This window comes from Prosopis cineraria, unplaced genomic scaffold (assembly GCF_029017545.1).
Source record: "Prosopis cineraria cultivar Desert tree isolate PC_DT_omini unplaced genomic scaffold, ASM2901754v1 PC5, whole genome shotgun sequence".
NCBI classification, from domain to species: domain Eukaryota; kingdom Viridiplantae; phylum Streptophyta; class Magnoliopsida; order Fabales; family Fabaceae; genus Prosopis; species Prosopis cineraria.
This window is the reverse complement of record NW_026555336.1, coordinates 26849656-26870658: the sequence shown is the minus strand read 5'-3', so window position 1 is coordinate 26870658 and position 21003 is coordinate 26849656. Positions and strand designations below refer to the sequence as shown.

Genomic DNA, 21003 nt, shown 5'->3' with positions numbered 1-21003 from the left:
CATCCTTACCATTAATAAATGTTAACTTTGACCATTAGCGGATAAAAAATTATATAAAAGGATATTAAAAATTATGGGAAAAGACCAAGAAAATTACAAAAAAAACTAATATATTTTCTTGATCATTTTCTATAATTTTTAAGGTTCTTCTCTAATTTTTTTAGTCAACTAATGGTCCAAGTTAACATTTGTTCCCAAGTTAACATTTGTTAAAATGTTGAAAGAAAACATTGTATAAAAAATAAGTTTAGGATCTTAAACACCCTTGAACCAATAGTTTCAAGTCAATTTTTTCCATAAACCCTTGAAATAATATCAATGCACGTTATATGGTTTACCAGTATAGCTCGTATTTAAAGTCTCAATCTAAATAAAAAGAGGACATACATAACATATTGTAATCAATACATTTCACTATTAGATTTAAATTTAGTTTTATACATAAAACAGGATATTTCTAATTTTGTTAACAAATATGGATTTGTTTGCTATCAAAGGTTGATTTAGTTTATAAGGATGTGAAATGAAGGGGATTTTAATCTTGTTATTAATACGAATGCCTTGTTGGTGGATCTATAGGCACATCCAAAAATACAGATTAAATTGTGAGCTCAACTTTGGCCTTGACAAATATTGGGAAACTAATTCATCACTAAATTGTTTCATTAAAGGGGGAAAAAAAACAGAACGGTCCAATTAAAATTTGCAGTACTAGTAAATAATAAGAGGGATGGTAGGTAGGAGATCGTGTGGGGTTGTTTAACACACATGTACACTTGCTAGAGGATAAAAATCTAATTCAACTCTTATCAGCATTTCAGATCACACACGAGCACATCTAACCTCTCTCCTTTCCTCTTATCTCTACAATCCCCCCCCCTCTCTAGTTCAAATCTATAGGTTATATATTATTGGAAGAGTGAGTTGTACATGCGTGTGTTTCACCCGCAAGTCAAAACTTCAAACACTACCTATTTTTATCTCCTCCTCCTCCTCCTCAAGTTATAAAGTACAGAGTCTGGGCCATCAGAGTCATGCTTCACAAGGCAAAGCAATCAGAGAAGCTCTCAGGCGGAGCCTCAGATTTCTTGAGGTTCTTTCTTTAATCTCCTTTGCTTGATTTCGTTCTTCACTCCTTTTATTCATTAGTTGTTCATCGCCACTCATTTCCTTTATGTCCTTTTGTGATCTTTTCTATGGCCTTCACTTTTCAGATTAATTGGCTTTTAAATTAAAGCTCATCGCTGCTCAGAATTATTAATCTCTTCTAGCAGCTAGCAGGGGTGAGTGGATTCCATGCCGCTCTTGTCAAGTGAGAAGTTTTCTTGTGGACTTCCCTTTCCTTCGTTGTCTGTTCGACCTTGAAACCCTGACAATAACCTCTTTAATTATCAGCATGATGGTAGATACTAAATAGATTAAACCATATTTATTCTTTATTTCTATATGCTTTTATATATTCACCTTATTATATCCTCTCAGTTTATCATCCTAATCGGATAATTTTCTCAGATTAAAAGACTGAAATCAATTTGAGTGTTAACAGTAGTAACTAATTCGATCTTCATTTAATGCTTTGATGATGGGTTCTTTTTGCATGGGAATCATCTTCCTTGGCACCCATCTATATGTTTTGTGCTTACCTTGTAGGTGCGACTAGAGATCAAAAGTATGTTAGTGGATTTTATATTAGTACCTTGGGGACCAAATGCTTTGATTTCCATATTATAATACATACATTGTATGTGCGTGTATATTTCAACGTACTATATACGTATAGGGAGTAAAATTTCATCTTCATTGTAAAAATATATATATATATATATATGCATATGGGATAGATAGTTTCTTCAACTATATAATAGATTTTATTTAGACTAAAGTTGTTGGTGAAATTCGAGTCAAAGAACATTATATAAATATAAATATGAAATTATGTTGATTAAGGATACATTCAAATTCTGGTCCTTGTTTGGATTGTAGATGATAATCAAGCTTTCTGGATTACCTGATTCTTTTGGATGATTACGAAACGTTTCATTTCTCCTTTTTATTACCCAAAGAAGAAATATGAAAGGAAAAATAAAAATCAAGAGAGCGGTTTGGACGAAGTTAATTAAATTTGTTTCCTTTGAACGTGTGAATACTCAGAGGATACATAAATTATTGGGATTCAAACTCTTCGTACAGAGGTGGTCACGGACTTCACCAAAGATTATGATTACAGTTGGGCTAACATCGATATATTTCTCTCTACTTAATTTCCTTGGCTCCTGGCATGTCATTTAGTACTATTTATTCTTAGATCAGCAAAATTTAGTACTATTTATTCTGTTTGAAAAATGATTTTATGTTTGAAAAAAAATTGTGTTTTCTATTTTTCCGGTGTGTTAATTACAGAATAGTTGGGCAATAAATAGATAACTAATTACGATGGATATTTTGGTAAATATATTATTAAATTAAATATTCATTGATTGATGTTTGTAATATTGCTTATATTTTATTACAAATTTTTTCTTTTTTCCTATTTTATTGCTTATCTCAGTGTTCTGTAATTATGACCATTTAATAGATAAATAGTAATTATTGAAATTATGACGAAGTAGTATGGACGTTGAGAGAACGACGGGGATCAAAGATAAAGTATGCTTTTTAAAATTTTTTACTGTTTATAACCTGTCCAATCAAATCAAATCAATTCATTACTTTTTATCTGTTTAATGCATGCACATTTCTCTTCTGATTGAAGATTAATTTTTCCCCCCTCATATAATTGTCATTAGAGAAATTATTTAAATGACATGAAACTCTTGGCAAGAATTGAAACAATTTTCCAGACAAGCAATGAAACAATTTAGCAACCAAAAAAATATATATATATATATACACACGCACCCACCCACCCACCTTCAAACTAAATATATAATATCAACTTAAATTGAGTTTTGAGCCGCACGAAGTTAAATCTTGACTACTTCGAAGGCGGAAAAGGAAACACAAATTATAGTACAATGTACAGATTGGATCTAGACCTTTCTTTTATCTGTTTTATATGTAAAAATTATCTAGGAGTAAATTTAAGGTAAGATTTGCTGGTATCATTGTGCTGTCATACACTGTGAAAATATCAAGCTGGTGTGAAAATTAGGTTAATAGAGACAAGGGAAAAGACAGGTCAGAAGCATATGTAACCAAATAGTAAATTACAAGAGCTAGCTAGGTGGGTATATTATAAGTACGAAGAACTTAAAAGTTGTAATAAATGAAGCTATTACTGCTATAGGAGCATATATTAACAATAGGCTCATATGCAGTGTCACTAACTAGCTAGATTGTGTGTGTTGTGCGTACAGTAAGAGTTGGTTCGGATAGTGAAATATATTTGTGCGTAGGTTATTCATTTAAGGATGAGACGAATTGATATTTCAGTACTAGAGAAAAAGGTTTTTGTGACTTAACTGGAAGAAAAGGACTAGTCACTCTAGGAAGGTGTCGCTTTAACTTTCTTTTAAGCCATATACTTTCTTGGGTAGGGACCCATTGTATTTACTTCCATTGTTAACTAACATTGTCCTCTGCTTTATCGATCACAATCAACTAACTTTCATTTCCATTTCACATGTTGTTTGGAAACTTCCCTTAGCTTCCCACATGTAGGGTTAAAAGTCATTTCAAGTTATTTAACTTTTAAACTTAAAACTATTCACTTTGAAATATTTAATATCTCAAACTTTTATGCATTACAATTTAATTTTTTGCTTTAACTTTTGAAAATAAGGCATAGAACACTCTCTTGTTAAAAGATTTAATTTTGACAGTTAGTTGACTCTAAAATTGCAATATATTATTTTAAAAATTACAGAAAAGGACTTATAAAATTATACACAAGTTCATTATAAGAAAAATTAATATTAATTAATTCTCCTAAATTACATATAACTAACAGGATATAAATATTATTTTTGATCTACATAAAAGACTAAAATACAATTTTGACTAACCATCTTTTGCAATTTTATAACCCATTTTTTATAATTTTTTAGGCTTTTTTTATAATTTTTTATCAATTAATGATTAAAGTTAACTTTTTAATGATATGAAATTTCATGCACCATGTTTAAAAATTGAATAGAAAAACTGGACCACATAAAACTTTAGGATACCAGATACTTTTGAGTGAATAGTATAAGGACAAAAATATCCTTCATTGTAACCTTTAACTTTTATTATGCCCGGATCGGAATAATTGAATTGGTGAAATAGACACTAATGTATAATAATTTTTGATTTAGAGGAAATGCGGTTCAGTTATTAGTTCCTTTAAGTCTAAAACGTAATTAATGAGTGTATTAAATTCGTTGACGTGAATAAGAGTTTCAGTAGGTGTGAGGAATTTTTTAAGGTCGAATAGATAACGAAAGCAAGGTATGACCAAGGGACTCCTCACTTGACAAGAGTTCTGCATGGAGTACAACACCCTCCTTCAACTTTTAAAAGGTTACTATCCAATTGATTCTCACCACTCTTTGGACATTAACATTACCAGGTACAAGATCTCTCCCCCTCCCCTTTCTACACACACACACACACACACACAATTTTATCACTAGCTAGTAGTGTAGTTGTAGTTAATTGCTATTTTGTCTTTAATATGTGTACGGAGCACATGGGAGATCCATTTCCAATTATTTTGGCTTTCGTCGTCTAGGTTCGTGTTTGGTGAGTTGCTCACACCCTAATGGAATCCCTTAAATTTCACCGGTGAGTCAACGCTGTTGAAATTCGCATGTTTACACAAAACAAGCATTTAACTTGAATTTCGGCTCAAACCCTATATACAACGCCCAATGTTTTGCAAATTGGACTGAATGTTAAGTTAGAGAAGTTAGCGGTTCTTGATTTCCCGTATCTACATCACTATTTTGAAAAGTGAAGTAGAATGTTAATGTTTTTTTATTAATATATATTTTATAATTTTTTCATGGCCAAAATTAAACCTACAAGGTTTAACACACACACACACACACACACACACAAAGCAACCTAGCAGCACAACAAAATATACTAGGCATATCAATGGAACTCCAGATATCATGAATCATATTTTTTATTCTATCATTCAAATTATTCACAACTTGCTTATTTTGGGAAATAGAGGTTGTTCCCACTTCACCATGCTATAACCATCTTGTATTGCATTTATTCTATCACAAAGTAAATACTCTTTTATTTCAGCAATATACAGTAGATTCTTATTTAAACAATTGACACAAGGACAAAAATACTTCTTATTTTTACCAAGAACATTTTTTTCTAGCAAATTCAACAAACCAATCCACACCATTCTTATATTCTTTCTTTCTCAATTTCTTAACATTTATCCAATTATGATCCATTTTAATACTACCTAGTCAATTATAACAAAATCTATCAAATTAGCAATTTTTTCTGGCTTATTTATTTTCACTTTAATTTGTTAAGGTTAGAAGCGTAAGGTATACTTTTGCTTAAAAAAAAATTGACAATGGATTCCCTTAAAATAAGACATCCTAAAATTTCAACAACTTAAACCTATAGAAGCAGAAATCAATTAAACCGATATTTACATATTAAAATCAAGAAATGTCAACATTTAGCATAACCAAGCTTAATTTTATATTTTTTGAGCTTGCACAAATATGTTAATATTAGACAAAAATTTGGCAGAGTTTTTCCTTAAAAATTGAAACCTCCAAAATTCCAACAACATTAAATTAACCAATTTAACTAGCTCAGATAATCAAATATCAAATTTAAGCATAAATAGCAACAACTAATATATCAATATTAAACTATCCATTCATGAGAGATAACATTTTTCAAAGCTAATCAAACTTAATTTTGTCAAAATGAATTTGCAATATAAAACTTTTCAAAGCTAAGCAAATATGTACCTTAATTTTGTCACAACCTCAACATGAAAAAGCAAATAATCGTAAGCTCCCCACAACACAAACAACGATTCTGAAAATAAAAAGGCTAATTGATTAGAATTCGGAAAAGTTTTTGTCAATGCCACCTTATTTTATTTCCCTCCTCTTCTCAGAAGTTTAGATATTTTAAGTTTGTTTTAGTTAATTGACTAAATCCACTCAATACCTTTCTTGGAAAGTTATGTTCACATATCCTTGTCAATGCCTTCTCGTACGGCTTCAACACAACTGTGCAGTGTGTACTACATATTTATTTTAACTTTGAAAGCACAAATGGATGAACATACCGGATTTCAACCAATTTATTTCCTACCAACACTTTCCTCAATACAATATCTTTGTTCAATTAAAAATTTAATCCATTTGTACGTATTGCCAGCATAATGAATAAATTAAACCCATTTTACTCAAAAAATGAAAGGAAGAAGAACCAACCCAGATGCCGAGGCAATGGAAGCAATGCCCAGGGCTTTTATTCAAAATACAACCTGTGGTGTATGAAGAGGGAGGAGGGGTGTGGACTACATATTATATTTGTTTTCTGTAATTTAGATGATTTATTTGATATTAATTGTACATTTCTATAATTTTCAGGTGGTTCTTTTTCTATAACTTTTATGGTCTTTTTAGCTAATTTTTATGGTCAACTAACAATCAAAGTTAGCTTTTTAACAAGGTGATCAATTCTCCATTTTCAAATGTTAAAGGGAAAAATTGCACGGTTTGTAAGCTGTAACATCTTAATTTTTAAGTTAGGAATTAATTGTGGAGATTGTGGATGAATTGAGGATTCAAATTAGAATTTGTGTTATTTTGAGGTGTAATTGGAGAATTGATTTGTGATTTAGTTTTAATTGATTAAGGTTAATCATAGATTTAGGCACTTAATTATGGATTAAATTTGGCCTAGAATCATAGGAGGGTTTATTGGGGTCTAAAACGTGTATTGGGTTGGATATGGCCCAACAATTGTGGGCTTAAGTAAGAAGTTTGAATTTGTGACATGTGTTGCGGCACATAATGTGTTTGATATGATGCACAGTTAAAAATTTAAACTCTTCATTCTATCACTTGACAAAACAAAAAAGAGAGAGGAGTTGGGAGGGTTTGGTGCTAAATTTATGAGGCTCTACTAGGGCATTAATTTCCTAGAGCTTGAGGCTTGATTTGTGAGTTTTAAAGGCTTAAGGTACCTTCCTAATCTTTCTTCTACCTTCTACTCTCCATTTCTAGCTAGATTATGCAATGGGTTAGTTAGGTTTTCACTTTTTGGGTAGGCAACCAATGGGTTCGAATTTAAAGGCTTGCTTGAGGTTAAATAAGCATGGCTTGATTTTTTTTTAATGGTGTTTATCACAATGGATAGCTTAAATTCAAAACCTTAGGCTTGATAGATGAACTTTGGTGATGATTTTTGGGCTGTGGGGATTAAATTTGTGACTAAGAGGTATAATGTTGATTAATAGGACTAAGTTTGATGATTAAAGTGTATGGGAAGTGTTTAGGTTAATGAGATTAATTAATCTAATCCTAGGATTAGGAAGTGATTAATGTACATATAAGCACCTTGGTAACTATAATTACTATTGTATTGACGATAATTAATATTACATTGAATATAGATTGCGGTATTGCCACCATTGGAGGTGATAATTCTTTTGTTCCATAGTACAAGTTACAATTTTAATGACATGCTTTTCACTGAAGCTTCCAATATAATTGTGGTAATAATAGATTCAATGGTAACTATGTAAATAAGTTAAAAAATTTAGATTATATGGTGACAGACAAAATAACCAACTTTCACCGCAATTCATTAAAAATAACTAAATTAAATTAAAATTTAATTAATAAATGAATATAAATTAATTATTTCTAGTGAATTAAACTAACTTTTAATTGTGTTCAAATTTAGTTATATTAAATGTGTTTGAATTGTGATATATTTTTGGCGATGGGCACCTATTATGTCTAGTGACTTAATCTAACTTTTAATTGTGTTTTAATTTAGTTATATTAAATGTGTTTGGATTATGATATACTTTTGGCAATAGGTCCCAGGGGTGCTTATCGCCATCAATGAGCAATTTATATGTCGTCATGTTGCTAATTTTGTTTTTCAAAATTTCATGATATTGATTTTTTAAATTTTAGTATAATTTATTTGTTGGAGTTAAATCATTGAGATTTGTTAAAATGTATTGAAATTGGTATTTTAATAAGGTGAAATAGAATAATGTAATTTAATTATCCTTTTAGCTCCAAAAAATTAAATTTTTTTGATAATTTTTTATTGTTTTTTGGTTCTTTTCTTACTATTTTTTTAATTTTTTTTAGTTTGTTTGTTGGGATAATTTTTCAACACCCATTGTCATAGATTAGATTGTTGTTTGATAGTTATATGCGATAGCTTTTATGTGATAGTAGTTTGAATTAGTTGTTAATTAGGGTTGATAATTATTGGTAGTTTAATTGAGATGTGCTTAAATTGATCAAATTGAAAGGTTTTGTGCCCGGGAAAACTTGCTTTATAAGTCATTATACTACCGATTTTTTTTTCTAAATTTCCATGATATTGATTTGTTAAATTTAGTATAATTTATTTGTTGGAGTTGAATTATTGAGATTTGATAAAATTAATGTTTTATTAAGGTTAAATAGAGGGTTTATTTCTTGAGGAATATCAATTTATAAATTGTTATGCCATCAATTTTTTTTAAAACTTTCAAATTATAAATTATTTGTTGATATTTGAATTAAGTAATGATAAAATGTAGTTGGATAGATGCTTTACCAACAAGTGATAAATATGATATGGGGAGATAGATCTATTTTTAGAATTTGCAAAGAATAATGTTCTTAATAATAAAGGTTTGTTTTATTGCCTTATGTTAAATGTTTTAAATGGGTTGTGATGAAGTCTTATGAAGATTAAAGATCACCTAATTTGTTTGGGTTCTACAAAGCATGCAGATAGTAGGTGTTGTATGGTAAATCTAGAATTGTATGGTAAATCTAGAAAGCAGAATGTTATAGGATGAGGATGATGATATGAATTTTGTTGATTAGATAGAGCACATGTTATGTGATATTAGTGTTAAAGTCATTGAGAAGGTGCATAAATATAATAGTTTGTGCAATGATTTAAAGAAGCTTTTTGTATCTAGGTTGCACAAAATATACATGACTAATAATGATGTTAAAGTTGTTGAATTTGAAAGCAAGATATGAATGGAGCAATAAGAGTTTCACAAAGTTGCTCAAATTGTTGAAAGAGATACTTCCAAGGGTAATACACTTCCAAGTAGTTACTGTGAGGAAAAAAAATATTGTGCCTAATGAGTTTAGGATACCAAAAGATATATGCTTGCCCTCACTGCTGTAGATTTTATAGAAATGATTTTGAAGAGATGGATGCATATTCGGCATGTAGGTTATCATGCTACAAAGTGAAATGTATTGTCTACCTTGACATTACTATTAATCACCACACAATCACAACATACAATGGTAATTAAGAGCTATAAATCACTCCTAAACTTACTGTAAACATGAAAATGTTAAAATAATTAAACATTCAAAAATAATGTGAAATATTTAAAATCTCAAGAAAAACCTTCAAATATAAAGTTTGAACTCAAACTTAATAATTTTTAAATATATAGGAAGAATGAAAAAGTTTGAGAAGCAAAACATTTAAAAACAGGGTCGAAAATATCATTTTTGCACATTCTAGCACTTATGCAATGGCATGTGGTCCATATGCCATGGATGTGACACAAAGAGCTCAATTTCATTACCACAACACACGTGCCAATTCATGATAGCATGACAGCTTTTCAAGGTAAATTTTTGACGTGATCCATTTTTGGATCTAACATTTGATTGGAGTAATTCAAGTGCTCATGTGAAGTTTATTCAATAGGCTAACTAATGGTACAAGTTTGATTATGATCTGATGTCATGTGTGAAATTTGAACATCCAGATGCAAAAGTTAGATTTTAAAATGATTTTCAAACATCCAGGTATTCAAAACTTAAAACTTATACCATTACCCCATTTTGAGGCTTGAACCAAGTCCGATGAACTAAATTACACCTGATTGACCATTTAAACAACCAATAACACTTCAAAACTAATATTTGGCCACTCTATGCCCTATTATCACCTAATACGACTAGTTACCATATTTCTACATATAATTGCTATTTAACCAAATCATCACCATAATTCACATCTATTGTAATAGTATTTTAGCCTACTCTCATAATATTTCACCAAACATTCCCTTTAGGCTAAAATATTACAAATTCACTATACAAGTAATTTAACATATCACAACACATTTTACAATGTACCTGTACTTGTACTAGTATGTTAGCCTATCACCATACTTATTACCACATATATCATCACATCATATAATTCACGAGCCAAAATACATCATAACACATTACCATGCAAGTGCAACTCAACAAGTTTATGCATTTTTAGTTGGCAACCTAAAATATTATACATTCATGGTTATATACATACTTAGAATATAAAATGGGCATTATAATGGATAGCTGAGTAGCTATTCCTTACCTAGCTCTTTCCCTTGTACCCTATTCATCTTAGAACCTATAAAAATGTAAATTCATAGGTGAGACAATGTCTTAATAATTAAATATTCTACATTACTGATTAACAGGCAAAGCAATAACAAGTAATTATATAACAACTATCACTATGCACAAGCAACATATTATAATTCACCACTAATATATGGCATGCATAACTAAGAAATTCCATCTGATCCTCCATTGCTCCCTGACTAAATTCGTGGGCATTTATATTGTGCCAACCCCTATAGGATTAGTGCTTGCTCACCTTACATGGGAATAACTAATTGGCCAAGGTGATATCCTACTTTTGACCAATAAATTTCCCCTTACTACAAGTATCTAGGGTTTTGTTGACTCCAACTCCATACCTTTATAAGTACTAAGGAGTGCCTAAGGTGACTACCCAAACTACTCATAGTAGCAATCTCAAATATGTGCCACACCTGACATCCCAAGTTGTTAGCAGTAGCATATAGATTTTCACCACTTTTCTCCTCAATGTATCTCCCTTATACTATTAATCACCACATATGCATAAATAATTCATCATAATGCCATGCATGCACATTACTATATAAAAAGGGATTAATCACCACTTTCTTTTATGTACTTTTCATACACATACACATGTACTTTGCAAATGTCTACTAATGTACAACTATGTCTTATCTCAATTATGTTTATAGTTCTATAAAACATATTTATATGAATATAATGCATATTATGCACATGAAACTACTTATACTTGCTTAAACCAATTAATAAATGCTGTAGATTATACAGTTACCTTAACCCTTTTGTCTTTAAAAGGATTTCCCATCATCTACATGTGCTCTTATTGCTTCCTTAACCCTAAAGGGGTCTCAACTACTAAAATCTACAATATATGCACTACATGTTAGCTTTCAAGCCTAATATGAGTATGTCTTAGCTGAATTTAGTTAAATTTAACTACTCAAAAATTCATAACTTCTATCATAGAGCTATTCAAAGCTATAGCTACTCATAACATCTTCATTTAGCAATGACAAACTAATTTGTACCAATACATAGCTCCTACAGCTTTAAAAATATTAAATTATGGCTAGAGTTCATTCAACCCTTTCAATCCACTACCCAAATCTTCATATTAATACTTATTCAACTCAAAAAAGATTAAATCAAACTCCCACAATCACATGTAAGACCTAGGGTTCAAGTATAATACCCCTCTAACTCAAAATCCAACCAACCTGTCTTTAAAATCTAAGAAAATTAAGGTAGATAGGTAGAGAAGATTGTTACTAAGCTTACTTAGATAATTAGATGTCCAAACAAACCTCTAACCTTGACCAAATTTAAGCCCTAGTAGAGCCTTTATCCTTCTCCTTCGTGCCCTAGCTTTCCTCAAGTTTTCATCTATTTTTCTATTGATTTTCACAACTTAAATTCACACAATTATGCATTATGCCACAACATAATGTGCTTATGCCATGACATAAGACATAGTGAGCTCAATCTCACTTGTATCATGTTGTCCTGTCCCAAATCTAACCCAACTTTGACCCTAGCCCTTCCTTATAGCTATCTAATGATCCAAAATGTCAATTAGCAACTTGAAAACATGATTAACTTAATTAATCCATTAATTTACTAATTCACCCTTAATTAGCCATTAATTTCTAGATTTAAAACTCAAGATGTTACATAAAAGAGATGGATGGTGTTGATAATTCCATCACTAAGAGATATTCGACAAAGGTATTGTGGTATCTTTCATTAATACTAAGGTTTAAATGTTTATTTGCTAATCTAAATGAGGTAAATAATTTGAGATGGCATACTAATGAATGAAAAATTGATTGTATGCTTTAGCATCTAGGTGATTCTCTATAATGGAAAGGAATTGATCAATTATTTCATGAATTTGTCAATGAGCCTAAAAATCTTAGGCTTAAATTGTGTATAGATGGAATGAATCCTTACAGCAATCTTAGCGGTCAACATAGCTCATGGCCTGTTATTTTATTTATAATCTTCCTCCATGGTTGTGTATGAAACACAAATATATCATGCTATCTTTGATGAATTTAGGCCCTAAACAACCAGGAGATGATATAGATATTTATTTGGCACTATTGATTGAAGATTTAAAGATGATATGGGAGGTAGGTATGGATATGTTTGATTTATATTAAAATGAGTCTTTCAAGTTCTAAGCTATGATTTTTTGCTTGATAAATAATTTTCTTGCATATGAAGACTTGTTTGGATATAGTATGAAAGGCCATAAACCATGCCTTAACTATAAAGAGAACATAAAGCATCAATAACTAACACATAGGAAGAAGACAGTCTATCTTATTCATCTAATATTCTTGAGATGAGACACCCTTATCATAGATAGAAGAAGTCATTTAATGGCTATCAAGAGTATGACAAAGCTCTAGAGCCATAGGCCTGGTATATCAATGAGTGAAAGACATATATGTGGTATTTGGTAAGATCCAAAAGAAAGATGTAACATCATGAATTTTTTACTTGAGATTTTATTAAAAATCATAAAGATAATGAGTAAATTAATAAAATGCTTTGTTTTATTGAGTTTTTGGGTCAATTATGGACCTATTAGACCTTTTAGACATCTTTGGAGTCGAGTTATAGTAATTATTGGGTCAACTAGGCCAAGAAGAAGGCCTAAAATCATTGATCCTAAATTTATGTCATTTGTCATGGCAAGCATCCTTATTTGCCATGGCAAATGGAGATAAATTCGCTAAAATTATCATGAGAAACTCATGACAGACATAGGAGAAGAATAATTAAAGTGAGTGGTAGAGAAGAAGGAAAGTCCTACTGGGGGTTTAAGCTAAGTAAGTCTTCTACTTTCCTCTCTTAACCCTTTTATGAAATTTTTTAGTGGGATTTTGAGGTTGGGTAGTTTTTATTTCTAATGTGGGAATGATTTGGTCAAATATATTAGCTTAGATAGAGTCATTGGGAGTTACTTTAAGCTTCTACATCTAGGTGTAGTGATTATGTATTATTTTAATTTGACAATCTTTACTAGTGAGGAGTAAAGGTAACCTCTATTAGTGTTTGGTGGTATGCGTTTTGTAATTGATTGTGTATTTTTGTTGTTAGAAATGTTGTTTCGAAAGTATATTTTTGTTTTGAAAGTTTATTGCCAAGTGAGATTATATTATATGTATAATTATGTTTGGTATGAAACATTATGTTTGGAAGTATGAGAAATGTTTAGATCTATATATAACTTGCATAATTTGTTGGGTTTTGAAATATGGCATTAGGATTTTTGTTTGAAGATTACCTACTACATGTTATGCTGTCATTGGACCCAATGAGTAGGAAATAGCTTAGACAAACTTACCTTTGGTTGGGTTAGTTAGATTTTGGGCAAGGTGTATGGAGGAAAATAAGGTGTAATTATGCATTTTCTTGTTTGATTGTTTGGTTAATTTGTGTTTGAAAACGTTTTGTATACTTCTCTTAGCAATCATATGATTAGTTGTATCATATATATCATTGCATATTAATATTGGTTATTAGGATCTTTGTGTCTCATTTCCCTTTGTTAACATTCTTACAGGAAAGGATCCAGCTAGAAAAGCACCTAAGGCATAGTTTGGTGTGTATAGACACCATTAGATTTAATTAGGCCTATATTTGCCAACTATAAGGTATAATTTATGTAAATGATGTGTGACTTCTCACTTTTGATTTAATTAGTAATTGTTTACTATGAGTTGGTTTTTAACATTCATGCCCATATTTTGATATTATTAAATGATTTATAATGTGTTTAAAGTAGAATATTTACTTATGACTATTTATGTTGCATTTAATTTTTAAATGTGTTGGGTGGCTGTAACCTAACCAAAGGATTTTAAGTTTAATGAGTAAGCTCATATGTTGGAATTGTTGTTTGGCATATGTATGATTTGGTCAAATGTTCGCCACATTAGCTTTTGGCTTTGGTTATAGTTTGGGAAGTTTAAAGTTGTTTGGAAGTTTTGTTTTGTTATATATTGAATTTCATGGATAAAATACCCATATAGAGGAATCCGTGTATCAAACAAAAGCCATTAGCTAGATTTTATAATATGCTTGATGTGGTTATTGGATATATGTGTGAAAAGTTATGCCTATTTGAATTAAAAATACTATTCATACTATCAAGAGTGCTATCAAGTGCTGTGTACCGGGCACATGTATTGTTGGCCGCAACACACGACATAAAAGGGTGAATATACTCTGTGTCATGCACTACCATGCATAGCACACATGCTGTGACACATGACACAGTTAGACAGGCTTGCCCTTTTTCATTTGTCTAATTACTACAATAGTCCTTTTTTCCTTTTAACCTTCTATGAACTTATTTTGGATAATTTAGCCCCTATGAACCATGCTTCACTCTTGTTTATGATTGCTAACAAAAATAGTGGATTTTAAATACTTCTTTTCAATGGAATTCCATTAGGCACATTTTCTTTAATTTAGATTCCTATTTAGTACACTTTTATTAACTTAGTAAATTCTAAATTATCATGATAGGTCTTCTTCATTATTTTTAATTCTTTTTACTATGATAGATCCTCTTCTGCCATGATAACTATAACATCCTAAATTTTTAAATTTTTAGTTTATGAATAAAGTGAGGGTAAATTAGTCAGTTAGTTTATTAATTAAGTTAATTACATTTTTGGATGACTAATGGACTTGTTAGAACATGGACAACTTTAAGATTGAGCTAGGATGGGCATTAGGCCAATTAGGCTAAAGATTAGGATTCAAATTTGAGTTGGGCTTATTAAGTCATTTGTCATAGCTGATTTACCTTGCACTATGGCAAATGGTGTAGATTTTTAATGAATCTATCCTGAGTCCATTAAAAAAATAGAGAAGAAAGGAAGAAACAAAGAGAATGAAGGTGGAAAGACAAGCTGTGATGAAATGTGCAAGCATTAGTGAGATTAACCTTACTATGTCACATGCTGTGGCTGGTGCTACATGTGGCACGACGCATTGCATAGAATTCACTTAAAGCTGACGTGATCAGCTTGTAGAATCAAAAGGGAAATTTAAGAAAAATGCATTAGGAGAGGTAAAGAAGCTTGTCTCTACTAGGGAAACCATTATCCGATAACTTGGAGTTTGCTTTGGCCAATAACTTGTCGAGTAAGTATCATATATCCTTAAGCTACATTTCTATCTAAATTTCTTTAAGTTTGGTTGGTAGAGATATTGAATTAGGAAGTTTCAAGGAATTAAAATCTAAAGAAAAGGTTTAAAAAGGGCTTTCGAGTATGAAACTAAAGTTTTATGACTAATATGAAGTTTAATGGTTGAATTCTGAGGATATGGGCATAATTAACCTAATTTGATTGGTCAAAAATGGAGGAAATTAGTAAATAAATGAGTTAGGAGGTATTTTGGTTGATTGAGTGGCCTTAGGGCAAGTGACTATAGAGAATGGTTATGTAAGCCTAAAAGGTGTTAAATGATTTGTTTTATATGATGAAGGATATGGTTTAGCCAAATTTATACTTGTGTAAATATTGAGAATTGAGCAAAGAATGTATATTATGTAGACCAAGCATTCAAGGATTTGCTCATAAAGGTTGAACTAACTTGAGGAGTCCAGTGTGATTAGTAACCCTTGATAACAAGGGTAAAAGGTAACCAGAGTAACCCTTTTACTTGTTAGTTTGTTTAATTATTTACAAGTACTTTGTAATTGTATACATTATGATTTATGAATTGATAGAATAGTAATATTGTGAAAGGAATATGCATGCGGGTGCGTGAATGATACATGAAATGTATGAAATGAGACATATGCATAGACATGTGCATTGCATCTACGAGTATACCCTAAACTAGGATAGGGGGTCGTAGTCCTACTCTGTGTAAGGTTAGGAAGTTTTAATAGTCCAAGTATTGAGAATGATCCGCTAGGTAAGACTTAAAGGATCACCCATATTGATGATTTCCAAATTGAGATAGTGGTTTGGTAAGCCTTATTTTATGTAAAGTTAGAGGTATTGGTTCAAGCGTAGAACTTGCTCTGCTAGGGGAAACTGGGAGTGCATGAGTATAAGCATGATGGATGGATGAGTATGAATTCATGTAAATGCATATTATACTATTTTTATTAAAATAATTCTACTTTATCTCTTGTAATGATTTTACTTACTAACTAATATTTAGGATTTATCCAAGTTATTGAGACGAATATCTCACTCTATTACCTTTGTACACAGGTGAGAGAGCACGAGAAGGCTGGGAAAGGAGATGAGGAAAGAGTAGCTTTAGTTGGTAGTGATATGACCACTTATGTGTAATGAATGTATAAAGTCGTAGGTAGAAATTTTAGTTGCCAATTAAGATACATAAGTATATGTGAATATGAATATGTAATTTTGTTGTTGAGAACTTTCTTGTATGTTTGTAAGCATCTCGTCGAGCATATCATAGTGATAGATACATGAGTAGGTCTAGATGTTATCTAAGCAAGTTTATATTATGCTGTATAACTTGTTCCACTTGTATTGAATATGAATGTGTTGAGAAAATGCATGTATATGTGAGGATCTTAACTAAATGGTGAGGCATGGTCCCATTCATGTGAGTCAATAATACTTATGATCCTTAACCATATAGCAAGGTTTAGCCCTATGTGTTGAAGTTAGATGATTAAAAGTTGAACAAGTATATGTGTATATGTGATTGTTTGTTTATGCCTTATATAAGTCCATAAGTGTGTAATATGGTGTTAAAAGGTCAAAATGAGTATTTGATGTAATATGTGTGATATATTGTGTTGATCAAGTGTATATAGTCCTTTTGGGCTTAGTTCAAGGCCCAAAGTAGTCTAATAGGACAAGGAATGATAATTAAACATTTATAGTGCAAGTTTTAAAAGAAAAAATAGCTTTTTACACCTGGGCATCTAATTATAGATTGGATTATTGGATCGTGTCCAAACTTTTTTCACTAGATAAAATATATTAAAAGCTTTATGTAGGCACTTGAATCACTCCAATCAGATATCAGATGTGAAATTAATGTGAGGCAAAAGTTAACCCTGTAAAATGTCATTTGATAGCCAAATTGCTGTCATATGCACCATGGCACATTGTGTATCACACCATAATGCATGACATAAAGAGAACAGAGCACGTTGCTCTATACCACATGTCTTTTATGAAGTCAAGATCCCATATTTTAAAAGCAAATTGAGGGCTGTTACTCTAATATTGTATTGTTATTGTATGTTGATATGTGTTTGGATTGGTGAAGTCTATGTTATATAAGCGACTTTACACACTGTGTTTTATGAACTGATAGAGTAGTAGTATTACAAAAGAATATGCATGTGGGTATATGAGTGATGTTTGAAATGTATGCAAAGAGGTATGTGCATTTGCATCCACGACTGTACTCTAGACTAGGGTAAGGGTATGCAGTCCTACTCTACGTAAAGCTAGGAAGTCCTGAAGGTCACTTGCTTTGCCAGAAGGAACTAGGAGAATTATCCAGGAGTATACTCTAGACTAAGGTAGGGGGTCATGGCCCTACTTTGTGCAAAGCTAGGAAGTCCTAACAATTCAAGCATTGAGTATGCTCTATTAGTGAGGACTCAAGAGACCACCTATATTAATGATACCTAGTTTAAGACAGTAGTTTGGTGGGCCCTATTTTATCTAAGGCTGAAAGTTTAAGCATTGAGCTTGCTTTGCTAATGGGAACTGAGAGTGCATGAGCATAGTGGATGATTGTGTATGATTTTGTGCATACACTATCTATACTTCTTTATTAAAAACTATGCTATTTTATCTCTTATTTATGTTTTTATATACTAATTGGTATTTAGGGTTTACCAAAGTTATTGAGACGTATGTCTCACATCATTATTTTTGTAGATAGGTGAAGAGAGTGCAAGAAGGCCAGAAAAGGAAGCAAGGAAGGATTAGATTCTTTTTTATAGTGGTATCACCACCTTAGTGTAATAAATGTATAAAAATATTGTTAAATGTTTAGGTTGCTAACTAAGATGCATAAGTATGTGAATGTGTATATATGATTATGTTATTGAGAACTTGCTTGTATACTCTATATTGCATCTTGCCAAGTACATCACAGTAGTGAATATGTGGGCAATCCTAGATACTATTCAAGCAAGTTTATATTAAGTTGTATAACTAGTTCCCTTGACATATATGTGAATTGTGATGATAAAATGTGTATGTATATGGATCTTGACTAAATGATAAGGCCTTGGACCCATTTGTATGAATCAAGTGTATTTGTAATTCCTGACTATGTGGTGAGGTTTAGCCTTATATGTGAAAGTCAGAGGTGTAAAAGTGGAATAATTATGGGTGTGTATATGTGGATACGTGTGATTCCACATATAAGATCACAAGTGCATAATATGGCACTGAGAGGTCAAAATGTGTATTTTATGTGGGGTATGTTGTTATATATGCTAATTAGGTGTATTTAGTCCTTTTGAATTTGGTTCAAGGCCTAAAGTAGTATAATAGGACATAGAATGAGAATTGAATACTTAGAATACTAAATTTTGAATGAACAAGTAACTTTTTGCTCCTGGGTGTCCAATTTAAGATTGGACCATTAGATTGTGTCTAAACTTGTTTCATTTGATAGATTGTGATATAAGCTTCATGTAGGCGCTTGAATCACCCAAATTGAACATCAGGTGTGAAAATGGTGCGCGATAAAAGTTCATATAAAAAATCTGCCATGATAATAGAATCTGATACATACACCATAGTGCATGGTGTTCAAGCCATGATGCATGACGCGAAACCAGGGCACAATGCTATGTGCCACATGCCATGATGCATGGCTTGTTTTTAGAGAAAATTGTTGATTCTTTAAGTCGCGGGATTATCATTTACACTTCCATTAGCCCTTTTATTTGAATATATTTTTTATGAAGTCAGGATCCTGCATTTTAAAAATAAATTAAGGGCTGTATCTCTAATATTTGTTGTAAGTTAAGAAATGGATGTGTAGATAGAGCTCAGGATGAAAATTAGGACTTTACACATGTGACCTTACTTTATGAAAGGCTACAAAGTCTTGGTCCAGAGTATTGACTGTGATCTATTAGTGGGACTTGACAGTGCATGAGCATTCATATATAGCTAGAGGTAGGAGTTCAACTTTAAAGTTATGTATACCCTGTTTTTTATTCAGTTACTGGGACTTTTGTGAAGTTTCATGTGGGTACTTAAATCACTCTAATCGAACGTTATATATAAAAATGGTGCATGCCTAAAATTCATATCAAATACACTATGATGATAGAAAAATATGCCAATGCACCATAGCGTATGGTGTGCAAGGCCCATAGCATGATCCTGTGGTTTTGTACCACATGTCACGGCGCATGTTGCACAAGTTGCAACATTGCTGTTTTTTTAGGCAAATTTTTTTTTTTACTTCCATTTCCAACGCTATTGTATTTATGCCTCCTTAAATGCTTCCTTTGCGCATATGTACTTATGTTTAGGTATTTTTAACTTCAGTCGATATCCTACATTTTAAAAATGAGTTAAGAGATTTATATATGATTGTTTAGGTTTTGTATTTATAGTTTTAACTGATGAGTGTAGATTTTGCATGTGTGCCATGATGTATGGCGTGTCTGCCATGGCATGACACATAGATGTACAGATATGTTTTGGGCCTCTCTTCATGCCACAGCCCACTCAAATTCCGATCTAGCCCTCTTATAAGACTGTCTAATGATCTATTAGCTATATTAGTCTCCTAAAAATATTATTAATTAAAAATTTACTTGAATTTTATCAAAATACCCTTCTAAACATTAAAATTTCCTAAAATTGAAATCTAGAATGTTACATGCCACATGAACAGATTCATCCTCTTCTCTTGGGACAAAATATTTTCCAACTAGCTTAAACTTTGTTTTGAAGAGTGCAGTATCTTTAAACTCTTCAAGCTCCATAACAATTCATTGAATATGATTAACTCTGATAAGAATTGTAGATATAATAATTAGAAAATAAAGATTTTTATCCCTCTTCTCCTTCTTCTTCTTGGTGTCCATCTTGGACACATGCAGAATTTTGGTTAATATGTAGCGACACATATTGATCTTCTACTTTTTGTTCAACCTTATCAACATCTTATCTTTAAACTCACTGCAAGTGTTGAAGGTTGTTCTCTTGTTTACAAAAAACCTTCCCACCACATATTCTAGCATCTGATGTTTGAAAGGGAAATTTATAGGCCTAAAAGAGAAATTAGCCTTCAAAACTTCTTTAGGGACATCCTTTCTCATCATGATGGTTTTGTACTGCTCTTCCACAAAGTGAAATTTTAGAGCATTCTTTTAGGTGGCTTAATCAAACTCTTGTAG

The 21003-nt window shown here is 31.4% G+C and overlaps 1 long non-coding RNA gene across 5 annotated transcripts; it reads left to right on the top strand.

The window, feature by feature from the left end:
- Positions 1–877: 877 nt before the first annotated feature.
- On the top strand, positions 878–17215 carry LOC129311570 (uncharacterized). Of its 5 annotated transcripts, none has more exons than XR_008593318.1 (4): positions 878–1093; positions 1215–4549; positions 16178–16264; positions 16850–17214. It is a non-coding gene; the product is annotated as an uncharacterized LOC129311570 (long non-coding RNA). The 5 variants fall into 5 exon arrangements; XR_008593320.1 differs by lacking the exon at positions 16178–16264 and adding an exon at positions 14173–14263; XR_008593316.1 differs by having other exon boundaries at positions 16178–17215.
- The last annotated feature ends 3788 nt before the right edge of the window (positions 17216–21003 follow it).